At 32.6% G+C, this 16,583-nt stretch overlaps 1 protein-coding gene across 1 annotated transcript in view; it reads left to right on the top strand.

The window, feature by feature from the left end:
- LOC127726325 (cyclin-G2-like) overlaps positions 1–16,583 on the top strand; it is a 486,290-nt gene that overhangs the window by 415,260 nt on the left and 54,447 nt on the right. The window lies entirely within an intron of this gene.

The following is a 16,583-nucleotide window of genomic DNA, read 5'->3' as shown; positions in this document are numbered from 1 at the left end:
TTGTGAAAATAATTTCAATACAATTAATCTTATTACTAAAAGGAGGATATGTGGATTATAGATTTGGTTGGCCCTGTTATTAGTCTCAATTTAACATTTATTGAAAAAACTTGTTAGTTGTATATCCAACATGGAGAATAACATACCTATCCGCAGCACATAAATCACATCATTGTTTTGATTTTTTTTCTCTGATTAAATCATGCAGAAATGTAGTTTGATTCTATTATTAAATACACTATATTTACTTTCTTGATACATGTATATCACACGACAGTTTTTTTTTATCACTTTTGTATTTTACTTTCATCAAGATAGCGACATATGTAACTATTTTTATTTCTTCATTTCTTTTATCCTTTGATGAAGGTAGACATTATGTTTAAGTAAAATGTTTATTCTTCTTCGTCTTTTTCTTTCTTTTTCTTCTTCTAATTGTTTTGTCTCAGCCAAGACTTTTTTTTATCTTTTGACAATGGCATGATATTTGGACTGACCATGTTTAACGAAACCACAGTGCGTCAAACTTCATGACATTTATGCAATCTTGACCTTTGTACTCTTGGTAAGAATAATTGACTTTTTGGGATAAAACATTACTATATACTCTTTTACATAGGTTTTTGATATTTGGCAATTGATTACACCACCTTATGACAATGTGTTAGGTACCTTTAAATATTGCCTTGGACTTGGATTTTGACCTTTAAGGTAATTAATTTTTTATATGTCCAAGCCAAATCCTTATATATTGTTGTTTGTTTATTAGTCATGTCATAGCTTTTTGAGATCTACATACTAAGCTTTCAAAAGCCTTTTTCAATAAAAAAAAAATGAAAACAACACGTTATAAATTTCATGCATCCGAAGCGCTTTTCTGGATTTACCTTCATCAGGAACGCTCAAAGCCAAATATTTGAAAGCCAAGGATTTATAATGACCGAAAACGTTGAAGAGCTATAAACCAAATACTACCTAAAAAATAGCCAAATCCATCTAAGGCCAACTTTGCCTGAGGGAGTTGAAACCTTAGTTTCTATGTAATTTCGAAATTTATAAACGGGCAAATTTAGAAAGTTTGTTATAAATCATGTCAGTACCGAAGTACTGACTACTGAGCTGATAATACCCTCGGGGACTGATAGTCCACCAGCAGAGGTATCGACTCAGTGCTGTAAATAATGAAAACAACACGTTATAAATTTCATGTTTCCGAAGCGCTTTTCTGAATTTACCTTCATCAAGAACGCTCAAAGCCGAATATTTGAAAGACAATGATGTATAATGACCGAAAACGTTGAAGAGAATATATAATCTTTTCTTTTCTATTCTGTACGATGTTCCAAGATGTTTCGGAGGACAAATATATGGTCAATACAACTTTTGCTTAGTCTAAAACCAGTTCTCGCAATACGTGTAGTACAACTCATATTAAAGGAGACAAAAATCATGGACAGCTCTGAACATGCTGAACAGATAAAAACAAAAGAGTGAAACACTGCAGAACTTATGAAGCAAAATAAAAAGTACCAAACAATAGAAAATGCAGACAAAAAATAAGGGGGGAGGGGGGTCTGTTGGAGTACTTTCCCATAAGTTATAGGAAGTAATGAATCTCATTGAAGCATTTAATTACTGTAAATTCAGAAATTATTGCGAGGTTTTTATTATTGCGGAAAATGCGACAGGGTTATAATCGCAATAATTTAAACTCGCATTTTGAAATTTTTTATATGAATTAAACAGGATTATTCTCAATATCGCAAAAATGAAATTCGCATTTTAGTCTAAAATGACAAAATCGCAATAATAAATACACGCAATAATTTCTGAATTTACAGTAGTTTATAGAAATTAAAGGAGATGTGGGTTTATGTATGCTGATGGGACAGCAATACAATGACAAGAAAAAAAACTACCAAAAATAACGAAAAGACTTCTAGAGGTCACTATCCGTTATAGACTTATATCTTTACAATATGTCATGCTCTAAATCGAACATATAAGTGACTCTAAGAAATTGTGAATAAATTAGAATTAAGACTATGAGGTCTGCAATCAACACCAAATTCCATAAAACAATGGGATATAACAGAAGACAACCACTGACGAGTTACCTGACTTAAAACACGAATGTGGACATGTGATGGAGTTAAACTTGTCGCTTTCATTATCAAAGCGTATACGCTTTTGGCATTTCTTGTTTTCCTGAACAGTTCTTTTCCTAATGTTGTTTCTGTGGGTGCTGATTCCTGAAAAAAAAACCAACCGAAGTTATAAATACTTTTTTTTTGGCCGATTTAAGGAAAATTCTCAGGACACTTGAACCAAATTTGCTAGAAGGTGCTTAACAAATGTTGTTACTTTAGTATCGATATGAGTTTCAAAATGGTCACCAATTGAACGTAGAAGCAAGCAAATCAAAACAGTTTTAATTTAAGTCGGCAAGTTAAATAACAATTCAACATAAACTCTGAGCGAGGTTTTGAATCGAAATAAATAATACATTAAAAACATGCATAGTATATTCAGTGCGTGCAGACACAATATGACAACAAAAGAGATAGAATAGTTTACACATAGATCCATAGAACTGAATTAAGCAGCATATCTAAAAGATTGTTTATCATATCTGGTTGTTTTCACTTGTGGTATCTGTTAAATATAAGAATATGTGGAAGAATCCTTCTTCCGGCATCTTGACTCTGACTGCATCTTTCTGGCCGCAATAATCTATGTGTTCGTATAAATATCCTGCCTTGAGAAATGACACAGGTAACTGCGGCAGAAAAAGAGTTTATGATTGTGTGATGATATTTTCTAACTCAAGAGTCGTGATACGCTCTTATGGCGTTAGTCAAAAACAAGAGATCTACATGTCTCGTACCGGTATTCTTTGATTTCTTTAGGGAATATACTTGGAACTCCTCTTCTCCATCCTCATATCTTTTTACACCCTCGTAACCATAGACATTGACGTTGATGCTTGTATTCCTTTTCTTGAATTTGTCGATCGCCTTGAGTGAAACTGGGAATTCAATACCATCGAGCTTGAGCTCATCCACCCACTGTGTGTACTAACTTTCCCGCTTAGTACAGTTTTTATCAACTTCTTCGTAATGTAGAGCTGATAATATAGCCCAGCAAAATCTTTCCTGGTCCTTATTTTGTACGTTGATGATGGCCTTCTTATGAGTGAGTGGTTTTAGGAATGATATGTATTATAGATACAATGGATAAGCGTAGTTTCCCCGGATGGCGAATGGTTTGTTTTTCAAGAATCAACGCTTATCCATTGTGTGTCTAATTAAAAATAAAAGCAACAGTAGTATATCGCTGTTCAAAAGTCATAAAATTACTATTGTGTTGATGTCTTTTCACAATTAAAGCCGTTTCTTAATTAGATGGTATTGTAAGCGAGTTTAAATAACCCTGTTATCATTTTCAACGATGCAAGACAAGACAAGAAAAAACTTTATCAAAGTCTCACTACTTGTTACTTATAAAATATACAGCATAGTTAAACACAAGTTAAAAACAAGAGCCACTCTATAAAGAGTTATGAAAGCCTATAAAACAATTTTTTAGATAATACAAATACAGGTGAGTATAAAATACATTTTCGCTTTAATAAAACTTCAGTGCAGATTTTGGCAGTATAAAATACCATATTTTCATTAGTAAAAAAAATATCAATTCATAATTAATAAATCAAAGTTCACAAACATTTGGTTAGAGAAATACAAATATAACATAAAACGTCTGTCTTTAAATTGTTATGCATCAGAATAGTAATTTATAAAATAAGACATATTCGAACTTATATTTGTATATATGTAACACTCCCAAACGTGTCCGATTCCCCCAAACGTGTCCGTAATATTCAATATTCCCCAAACGTGTCCGATTTCAGAACCCCCAAACGTGTCCAATAATTGTTATTCGCCAAAACGTGTCCACTATTTAACGCCAGAACGTCTCACGTCTTTTAGCGCAATACATGTATGTCCTAAATGAAATCAATAACGCGTTTACCGCAATTCTATGATGGGGGGAAACAGTTGATGAGGTAGTAACTTATTAGCATTAGTTTGTTCAATGTCGGTTGTTAATGATTATCATAATTGCAAATTTAATATATAACATATGAATTAACTTTTGACTGAATTTGCTTATTGTCAAGTTGCAAGTATTTCATGCTCATTTAGAGCAAAAAAAATAAATCTAGTGCAGTTGAATTAATCGTTTACTATGTAAATTATGTGTTACTAATAAACTCCGATGATGCCTTTTATAGTAATCATACGGCGGGCTTTCAGCAGAATTGACTTCCCCTTTTTTCAACAGTTCTGATATTTTAAAAGCTCTTCAAATCATAAACTGGTTTTCAGGTTATTTAAAAAATTTTAGGCTTCGAGCATCATCAAAGACACACGAACAAGAGGAAATAACGTCCAGTGTCAAATATTTCATGCATTATTTTAACGACATCATGTTAACAATAAATACTATACTGTATATAGGTTCTATTATGATACCGGGAATTTAGGATTGGGCCTAAATTTTGACGGTTATTCGGGATTAACACTAATTGGGATTTTAATCTAAAAAAAAAAAAGATCGAGTGAAGACGGATTCATTTATGACTTCGGTAAGCAACTACTGCAATCTCTGTTTAGTAATAGAGGCCGTTTTAAATAAAAGTTGCGGAAATTTTTAAAACATGTTGCCTTCCAAAATACAACTGATGGCACCATGAAAGAGTGAATTGCTACAAAGGTTTTAATGCGCAGAGAATGGGACATTCTCCCTACACGAGGTATCTGATTTAATATCTACAATTTAACTGAGCATGGTTGCTTACATTTACATCCAACATAGCCGAACGGACACCCCACTTTAATCCAGGTTATACTGTTTGTTTATAAAAGACCTTAAGTATTTTGTTTTTAATTTTTTTTTTATGAAATAGTAAAATGAGTATACGTTAATGAAAAAGCAAAACCAAATAACATACGTATTTATAATATGGACATGAATGATAGTTTCAATTATAGAAAAAAAATAAGCTTCATATGGACATGTTTGGGTGATTGGACACGTTTGGGTGTTTATTAAAAAATGGACACGTTTAGGCGTTATAAAAATGACAAGCTTTGGACCCTTTTACAACTAGATATGTTTTGCGGTTCAGTAACGTTATGTGGACACGTTTGGGGGAATCGGACACGTTTAGGGGGAAGGACACGTTTCTGAGTGCTACATATATAATAAGTATGTTACCGAAAATTCAATCAAGAAACCTTATTATAGGCACATCACGATTAATCGCAAAGGGATTTGCAAATAAACATTTATAAAGTTATGTAGTAAAACAGATGAAAGCATACTATACTTATAACACAAATATGGAACAATTGAATGTAATCTTTTTTTTTTACAAATACCTGAAAAAGCCAAAAATAATCAAAAAATAAATGAGATAACCCGCTCTTATTACAAAAATATACACAAAAACATACACAGTAAGAAAACGGAAAAACTAAAGAATAGAAACATCGAAGAGAACACAGGGATTCGCACCTAAACCGACAAGTCTCTACTTCTAACTTGACTCTACAATTCATTGATATTAACCCCGCGGCTACCAACGTATACTATACGATTGTTCATTATGTATGTATAAAGGTACAAGCCCTGTGTGTCTGTTGTACCGATATGTATTATATGTTCATTTATATATATGAAATAGACATCCAAATTGCAACCGATTGGCAGCCGAGAAGTTTCGTCGATGTGTTGATGTGAGTCACACATAACAGATTTCGAGGCGGGGTTCGATTCCCAGTGAAGGCTTATAAACACTACAAAAAAAGGTAAGTTTTTAAATTTATTCCAGTAGTGAACAGAAATCAGTAAATTAGCCAATTCAAACTTAATGAAATTAGGCAAACAAAGGAATCAATTGAATATAATTAAGTGAGTCCATTTCAGCGACAGATTTAGGAAGCGTTTATTCTAGAAGCAGAATCCACGGTAAATGAATAGGCTGATGTCATGACAATGGTTTAAGTACAAAATTTCCTTGAATGGTTTGAATTTTTTAGATCCATTTCTATCCACTACCTTCACGCATGTACTTAGCAATATTTTTTTTAGTCTTCTCCCTCATGAACATGATCTCCAACTCAAGGTCTGTTTATTGGGTGATAGTTAGAACGGCCGATCTGAAGTATTGGGACTGACGTAGTTATTCTCTTCGGTCGCGGGACTCGTTTTCACCAAATCTACTTGAACCACTAATGGCACTTTCAATCCCTTCTTTTTGGCGAGTGAATCGGAGATTTTGCTGAAGATGGTGCTTCCACTTACCTTGCAAAAACGTATCTAAATCATGTTGCTTCAAAGGTTCAATGGTCACCGTACCAAATACGCCATCCAGCGCTTCGCGTCTATCAGTTTGATTGATCTCGTCTTCAACCGGGGCATTGTCCTTTTTCACTAATTCGAGCAGATCGTCTCTCCTTAACAGAGAGTACGTGGTAATAATGTGTCTCTTTGTGAGTGATTTTAGCTACTTCATGGTAAACCTCTTCGCGACAAAATTCAGGGTTGGTTTTCTTGTCAATATGCTTTATCAACTTCTCCTTAAAATCCTGCTGTACCCCCTCAAACCCTCATCCTTAGTTATTGGACGGAGTTCCTTTACGGTCTTTTTCAACCGGAGCTTACCTCCGATTGGAATTGGTTGTTTTTCATGTAAATTACGTGTTATAGTTTTATAGTGTTCTTGTATTTGTCTTTGTAAATTATTAACCTTTACTGTTTAGTTCATTTTTGGTAATATCCTTTTGGCGTGGCTCTGTACTTATGCATCCCACCAACGTGTTGTTGTGCTGTGGTCATTGTTTGTATTCTTGTCTTTCATTTTTGCTTATGTGCTTTGTCTATAAGCCATTTTGTTTTTCTTTGTTGACATATTTGTTTGTATTATAGTGATTAAGATTATAACACAATTTTGACTGCTGTACCCCAATTTATTACATTTTTACCTATTATGGATGTTTGTTTTGTTCACACATTGATGTCAATATAATGGAATTTTATGCGACTGTCATACAAGTGAGAGGTTTAGCTAGCTATAAAACCAGGTTTAATTCACCACTTTCTACATAAGCAAATGCCTGTACCAAGTCAGAAATATGACAGTTATTTTTCATTCGTTTTATGTGCTTGAGCTTTTGATTTTGCCATTTGATAAGGGATTTGAATTTTCCTTGGAGTTCGGTATTTTTGTTATTTTACTCTTTACACTACTATGATGTTTTATTTATAGTTGAACAAGCTTAACCATGTGTGTTTTCTGAAAATCAGAAAACAGTAAAATAAAGATGTAACATTTTTTGAGTTATTAAATGTTTTGTTAAAAACTGACTTTCCCGAGAATTAGATTTTAACTGTGTAAACATAAGGACTTTTTACTTGCTGAAGCCGCATAACATGTGGCCTTTATTGGTAGTTATAATTAGTCAGGTTCTCCACAAAGTAAGATATGTAATGACCCGAAACAATTATATACGTTTTCAATTTTTGTAGAAAAAAACTGTTGTTATTAAGACTGCCAACTGAGATTGGGCAGTAGTAGTGTAAAGCGTGAGAACATCAAAAGTTTTGATTTTACTGCAATATTGTTACATTTGTAGTGGAAAATTTTGGAGTTGATAATTTTTTAAAATCCACTTCTGATTGATCACGCTGGTTGAGTATACATTTATACTTTTTGAGAGTAGATAAGCGTTAATGCAGTAATAGGCTCCATTGACTTATAACTCATGCGTTATAGATTTATGACGTTTAATGTCAAAATGATGTCATCAACAGCAAATAAGAGGATCATAATATCTGTTTAAAGGTGATTCTTCAAAATTACAGAAGCATCGAGGAAAGTTATGTTACTCTGACCAAGATTTCATGGTTTCTGACCTTAAATCATTTAAACACATAACCTCAAAAGTTTTGTAAGATTACCAATGTTTGTCTATATTCGGTAAAAAAAGTTATATTATAAATGTTTTGTATATCCCGAATCTAGCTAAAACTTCAACAAAGTCTTTGTCTCTTTTTTAATTGGGTGAATGATAATTGTTTCCTTCATGTCCGGTGGCAAATAGTTCATGCATGTTCTGGACGAATTAACAATGAATTCAGGATGGTCAACAAGGAGAGGAAAAGGATGGTATATTGAATATGGACGAAAATTTGGTTTAAACAATAACTTATTCAATGAAACAGATCATTTTTTACGATAATGCATAATCAACATATAGGATTCAGAAACAAGCAACATTGCTTATTTTTATATGGCTTAAAAATTTAAGAACAAAACGTTTAAATAATAATTGGAGTATGCTCTGTCAATTGGATTATAGTAACAACAATAAATACAAAATAAGATTGATTATATTGTGTTTGAGAAAAAAGGGAGAACAAAATCAAAGCGAAATAAACTAGATGAAATGCAAGGAAATCATATAATTAAAGATTTCATATTACGGTGTGAACCTTTTATTTTTTTATATATATATATATTTCTGTACGAATACGAACGAGTACCATTTTTTTCATCCTCAAAGAATCTAACCAAAAAGCAAAATATTTACATCAATACGCTGCGGAAAATCAGGAATATGATTTATTAGCACTTTGCGTATATTAATTAAATAAGAACACGTTAATAAGAGAAATTCGTAAGGGTTCCGCGGAACCCAGTGTCTCGACTACTTTTTCTGTTAATCGCAGGCTCAACAAAAATGAGGAAGTAAATCAATAAAAATATTCCTCTTGATACTATCTTTTGATTGTAAGAAGCTTCTGTCCAAGTTTGGTAAAAATCCAGGATAGCTTATGAATCTAATAAATGTTTAAAAACTGCAGACTGAATGTAATGTTAACTGGAAGAAAACAAAATTTCCTTCTAGATACTAGCTTTTGATCATAAACAAGCTTCTGTCCAAGTTTGGTACAAATCCAAAATAGTATAAGAAAGTTATTAAAATTTTAAAAACTTTAACCACAGAGTGAATGTGTTGTTTCCTGGCAGAAAATCTAAGTCCATTTAAAAGTAAAATACGGAAAAAATGGATTTATTTTTTTACAAAATTTCCTTCTAGATACTAGCTTTTGATCATAAACAAGCTTCTGTCCAAGTTTGGTACAAATCCAAAATAGTATAAGAAAGTTATTAAAATTTTAAAAACTTTAACCACAGAGTGAATGTGTTGTTTCCTGGCAGAAAATCTAAGTCCATTTAAAAGTAAAATAAGGAAAAAATGGATTTGTTTTTTACAAAATTTACTTCTGGATACTATCTTATGATCATAAACAAGCTTCTGTCCAAGTTTGGTAGAAACACAGGATAGTTTAAGAAAGTTATTAAAATCTTAAAAACTTTAACCACAGAGTGAATGTAATATTTCCCGGCAGAAAAACTAAGTCCATTTATAAGTAAAATACGGAAAAAATGGAATTTTATTACAAAATTTACTTCTGGATACTATCTTATGATCATAAACAAGCTTCTGTCCAAGTTTGGTAGAAATCCAGGATAGTTTAAGAAAGTTATTAAAATTTCAAAAACTTTAACCACAGAGTGAATATTTGTGGACGCCGCCGACGACGACGACGACGACGCCGACGACGACGGAATGTAGGATCGCTATGTCTCGCTTTTTCGACTAAAGTCGAAGGCTCGACAAAAATGAGAGCTTATTTATATAGCACCACAACAACAGTTTGTCTAATCTACTAAAATTTGTAAACAAAATAATGGGGGAACAGAAATGTAGCCTTCAAAGATTTGTTTATCAAAAAAGATAAGATACCGAGGAGCATCAAAAACTCACGAGCTCAAAAACTGTACCATGGTAAAAAATAAAAACGACGAAATGACAAACAACAATCACAAAATATCACATACTAAATACTGAGTAATTGAAACCGGATGTACGCTCAGCTTCTCCGGAAGGGTCAGCAGTTTCTATTCCACATGTGACACTGTCGTGTTGATCAAAATGTCATATGTCACAGATATTCTAAAGCGGTCAACCAAACCATGACGGCGTCCGTAAAACGTTCGAGGGAATGATTTCAACTTAAAAACTTCGAACCCTTGATGCAATAACAATGATTCATAACATACAGAGAGTGTGGTACTTTCTTTTCAATATGAGTTTAAGGGTGATATGAGGTATACTTCAATTGAACAGCATACGATATATTTAAATTGGCCATGTTGTTACGGGTGACCTCAACATCGTTCACGGACGAGAGGTTGAAACCTTACTGCAAAGAGGACCAAATAGCATTCTCCATATAAAATAGAGAGCGTATTTAATTTTCGCAAATTTGGGGATTTTTTTTTTACGTTTGCGCGCAGCTTTTTATTATATTTGCGCGCATTCATTGTAATGTAACACAAGTTAATTTAGATAAAGATAGTTCATAATAAATGTGTATATAGTTTTTAAATTTGAACATATTTATAATTTTATAGTATTTATTTGTCATATTGAAATCCATTTCAAAATTTCAAGTCACAATATATATTAGACTTAGTGGAATTGATACGTAGAAGTAAAAACAGAGAAAACAGAGAATCTGATGGAGCAATTTCGAAAATATCAGAATGAAGAAATTGACCGAATTCATTTTCTAACAGCAGTGGGCTTCAAATATTCAGCACGTACCGACATGTAAAATCAGTACTTTTACTCTTCAGATTTGCTGTGTTTTTACATTTTTATTTGTATATATTTCCAGGACTTATCATCGCTTGTTTATAATAAAAAGAAGCTAATCCTCCTCAAAATTCCTCTTCTACTTCCACGTTGGTAAACTGGGGATATACTAACGGAAGGGGTACTTGTAAAAAGACTAAACATATTAATAAATAAGTATAGTTTACCTGTGCACCTAAATTTACCTATGTTTACCTGTAAAATAAATGTGCACAATAAAAAGCTGCGCGCAAACATACGGAATGTTAAGCGTAGATGTAATGACAATGCGCGAAATTTTAATGAACCGAAAATAGATTGGAAACAGTGTCGTCAGGTCATCAAAGACGCTCTTTCATTCTATTGTAAAAATTGGTGTAAAATGGAAAAATCTGATAAAAAATCTCTTTTTTCTTATTCAATTGATGTACATGTATGAATATTGTGTATATTCGAATATCGCATCTTGAAAACAAGTAAGAAATAAGTAAAAAGGTACCTATCTGTAGAATACTCCCAGAGCGGTTTGTGTTGGTACCGGACGACAAAGCAATGGTTTGGTGGTATGACGTTAACACAATACAAAAGCTCTTAAAATAGAGGCGAAGGATACCAAAGGAACTTTCAAACTCATAAGTCGAAATAAACGGACAACGCCATAGCGAAAAAAGAAAAAGACAAACAGACAAAGAACAGTACACAAAACACAACATAGAAAACCAAAGACTGAGCAACACAAACCTCACCAAAAAACTGAGGGTAATTTCAAGTGCTCTGGAAGGGTAAGTAGATCCTGCTCCACATGTGGCACCCGTCGTATTGAAGAATGAAATTATAAAATTGTGGTACGTGCACACCAAAGAGAGTCATATGGTTAACACTACACCTTAGCGCAGTGCCTTCTTTAAACTTTTGAAGGTCCCAAATAAGTATTTGTTATCTAATTAGATATCAAAGGTACCAGGCTTATAAACTACACCAGTAAAATATTTCTCTATGATGTGTTCCTCAACCAATATTTCATTGCTTTTAACTAGTTCCTTAAATACACTGAAAAAGAACTTATCATTAACTTTTGTAATTATGTATATAACAAAGGTGGAATTAACTTTTTCTGGAGTGACAAACATTCTTTGGATATTTTGAATAAATTACATGCTTTTGATGGTCCTTTATATTCAATTTATAGTTTTTATTTTTTCGGCAAATTTATCAGCTGCAACTCATATAAAGCCTTTTCTGTAATGAAAAAGGTAAATATGCTAGCTATAGATACTGAGAGTGTGATGAGAAGAATAAAGCTGCACATATTCTCCTTGACAACATCTATTTATGTTCCGACAATTAATTTTATCGACAGGTTGTTGGTATTCCTATTTATACCAATTTTCCATTTAGTAGCAGACTTGTTCCTGTATTGTTATGAATGACAGTCATTGCAAAACTCAGTAAAGACCTTATCAATTTCATTTAAATGATACATTCAATAACACTAACCATTATCTTGATGATATTTTTACGTTAAATGATCAAGAATGCTATAAATATTCTGCCGAAATTTACCCAAAGGAACTTACTTTAAATGAATGAAATATAAACAGCAATAACTGTCCTTTTCTAGATTTTGATATTTCAGTTTTTCGCGACAAACTCTATACAATCATTTATGCCAAAAGGGATGATTTTCGTGTCCTAATACTAATTTTCGATTTTTGGAAGGCCATATTCCTTTGGCCACATCTAAAAGTGTTTGTACCCTAATTCGTTCGCTATGCCCGTGTATATTGTTACGTTTTTGATTTCAATTAAGATAATCTTTTTTCATTGTTAAGTCATTGATATTGTTAACACAACTTACTTAAAACCTTCACTAAATTCTTTCATAGATACAAAGATTTGTTTTGGAAGTTTCACTGTCCATGTAGAAACTTTTAACAAACGGGGTAGCATATTCTAATTTTACGGTGATGTCGTTTATCGAGCCCGTAAATTTAGATACAATCTGGGTAAACTTAACAATGCTTTAAATAAACTTAACTTAACACTGCAATTAGATCTTTGATCATTTTGATTTTTATCAGTATAAATATTGATTTTGTGATCAATAAATTAAAACCCAACTGAATATTATTGCTTTACACCTATGCACATTTACGGTCCTAATTCGGTCGATACCTGTATTTTGGCATTGCGCAATATCATGATTTCTTTGGCTGTCAATGACGTATTTGCACTAAATCCATTGGACGTTGGATGTGTACTAATTAATACTACAGTCTTATAAGATACATATATTGTTATTAGTGGTCATTGGCGTTGAACTAACTTTCAGTAAATGCGAGTACTCTCAGATCTGCACTTTGCGTCTTTATTGTTTTAATACTATAGTTGTTTAGTGCTTTGTATCTTTCTGATGATTTAAGCTCTGCTCAGTGATGTTTATTGTTTGTTCTTATGGTGAGCTACTACACCACAACCTAGGTTTTGTTTTGTACCTGAATCAGACCATTAGTTCTTGTCTTCTTGTTTGATATTTTTCATTCTATATCATTTTCTCCCTGGTGGAGAGTTCTTTCATTGGCAACCATACAACATCTTCTTTTTTGTTATATGAAAAGTCAGGAACAAAAATGTCTTTCACAATTGATAGATGTCTGTACAACAATTTTAAATCCAAGAGTTTTGCAGCAGTTCACCTCGATCGTTCACTGGTTGAACTATTGATTCTTGTAAAACAACCACATGGTCCTAGACGGCAAACATTTTTGACAATGATAATAACCGCAAAATATTTTATGTTCATCAACGGTAGACAAACTCGATATTGATGAATACAAACATGCGGGTAACGTCTTCTTCTATGCATGCATCACCTGTAATGCAAAGCTACACTGGTCAAAATTATAAGGAATAGGACACAATCAACTTATGTACAAACTCGAACACTCCTCTGGTAACTTAAGATCAAGACCATGAAACATGTATATAAAGAGTTAAGACATATCGTATAGGTCAGCCAATACGTAATGGCGACAAAAACAATTAGTCCATTTTAGTCATTCTTCCTCATTATCATGCTTTTTTGTAAGGAGCACACCTCTGTTAATAAAGTTAATAAAGTTTGTGTAATGTAAAAAGTAAAATAAAATCATGCGTAAAGTATCAATTGAGATATGTATAAATGCCATAAGATAGGGCAGTGGTAATGTGACTGCTGAGAAATAAGAAGTTGGCAACGCGATATCATAAATCGTCATGTTTGTGATAGATCCTAGTACAGTGGGAAATCTAGTGACAATATTACCTCCCCTGTAAATATTGAAAACTAGATCTTCTCAATGTTTGTCCCATTTTAGCAAGGACGCTATCAATTATGGATTCACGGGAAAACCATCTGGTAAATATTAAAAATAGAAATAAGTTGAAATAAAAAAAAAACTTCTATTCAATGTTATCATTTCCCTCCTTAAGTAGCAAACGACGAGTACAGCAGGCTATAGAAGCTTGGTGTAAAATTGGTTTAAAATGTTGCTAGATGCGAATAAATTCCTGGAGTACCAACTTCAGTTTATTTTTCTACTGGCTGTATACCTTTCTGGAACATGCTAATTATCCGAATATATATACAGCTAGATCAGAGAAAGTCGGGGAAAACATTCCATAGGAATCGATTGATATGCAGCAAAGATTGGCACTTTTGAAATTAAATTACTAAGCAAATTCAAACGGACCTTATCTCGATGTAAACATTGAATGTGAATAGATCGAGAAGACCGCAAATACATGTACAAAAATCGAGACTACCTTTTCTTAAAATTGTATAAAAAATAGTAGAAAGATACTTACTTTATAAAAATAGTTATCTTTAATTTCTTAACCTCCACAGACTGACTTTTAAATTTTTATATTCACAAAAAGACAATATTTCTCTACTGAATGTACATGTGACAAGAGCAGACCGGTGTGCTCGATAACTTAGGTGTAACAAATTGTTGACTTTGGGACTTTGTAACATGCTAAGGACTTTTTGGAACACTCTGAAAATTGGTGACCCGGAAGATCTTTAGATTTTGTATGTCCATGATTTTTTCCAATTTTTTTTATCAATATGCAGCAATGATTTGCAGTTTTTAAATTTCATTTTCACAAGCTTCTAATGCAAATTTTTTTCTCGATGAATACTGAACATAAAACATCGTGTATTTGCATGTATATTTCTAATAACACAGTTTAACAATTATTTTATTTAAAATGAACAATTATTATTTGGAAATAACTTTTCATCAGTATCGTCACCGGCATTGTTTTATTATTGACCTTCTCGACTCTATCATAAGAAGAGTGAATTTTCTTTTGTTTTCGTTCACTGGATATCCCACTGAGTATGAAGTCGTCCATCTGTTTCCATATCAGGAAAATATAAGACAAAGTTGCTCATTCGATCAATAGTAAATAAAACTATTTAGATGCCGATTTTGTTCGAAGATGCAAATTAAACCACTGTCGAAAGGCATCAGATATTTCCTAAATCTATTTTTTTCGAGAAATTGCATAATCATGATAGCTATAGTTACATTTTTGTCCAGATATATATGATAAGGTATGTATTTTTGATATTCAAAATTTATTAAAAGAGTGTGGTCCTGGATTTCTCAGTTGCTCACCATTACCATAAAAGGATCGAAGTGAAACATTCTTTGAACAAACTAAGAATTTTCGTTAACTAAAACATGAAACTTGTTTCTAAGATACCCATGTAGAAGAAAACATCATTAAATGATATCTAGCCTATTGGCCGATTAATCTTTAGGAATGGCAATGTAGAGAATAATAATAAAAATTGTAATGATTTTGAATAATGATTTTGGGTTAAGTGTTTGAAAGTTTTAAGAGTCCACACCTGATTGACACTGCTGGTTGTGTATACACCATCATAATATTCTTTGAAAGATTCAGAAGAAAAGAATTGTAGTACGAATTTTAGAAAGATGTTTCAGTTATATTTATAGAAAATCTAGACGAGCTTGCTATTTATCGTTCTTTATATGGATTTGTGTGAAGTGTTTGTATCCAGTATCAAAAAACGGAGATTTGTTTAACCAGTTAACGTTTCATCAATTTTAGAGCTATAACGTTTTTGAAAAACGGATAGTATGTCCATGAATAGTATGATTGTAAAACCAAATGCCAAAACTGCGACTCCAAACATTCCAATGTTCTTTGCACTCTGTCTGGGATCTTCGGCACATGTTCTTGAACGTATGGTGGAGGACAGTGTCTCATAATCAACCTTTAACTCCTTTTGTAGTTTCTTTATGTAGTTCGCGATATATTCGTCAGTTATATTGAAGACATCACATGCACATGGACAGTCTGTGGTAAAATCAGTAGTGCTGATAATTGACAATGCTGTTGTTTCAACAATAGCTGGCTGCAAACTGGAACCTGTAATTGTTTAATTGTATTTTTTAAAAGCATCAGTTTTTAACTTCTTTTGTACATCAAGGATTTATTCATAAATGTTTACTAGGATGCAGACTGTGTATTAGTCGATTTGCGAAGACATTGTATTGTTTCATGGTTTGTTTTTGTTTTTTTTTCTTTTTGTATTCCTCTCGTTAAGCCAAACCACTGGATTCCCAAGGATACTTAGTAATACTGTTATTATACTTCATGTCAAAATGCGGGATTCTGATTGGTTAAAACGAGGGAGACAATTTACTCTATCCCATGGCAAATACTCTATTACCCTTCACGGAGACGCTTGCTCAAGTGTGCGCTTTATTAAATATGGATGATTGTTATGTA

This window comes from Mytilus californianus, unplaced genomic scaffold, assembly GCF_021869535.1.
Source record: "Mytilus californianus isolate M0D057914Y unplaced genomic scaffold, xbMytCali1.0.p SCAF_17, whole genome shotgun sequence".
NCBI classification, from domain to species: domain Eukaryota; kingdom Metazoa; phylum Mollusca; class Bivalvia; order Mytilida; family Mytilidae; genus Mytilus; species Mytilus californianus.
The sequence above is the reverse complement of the archived record's forward strand: the minus strand, read 5'-3'. Positions and strand labels throughout refer to the sequence as shown.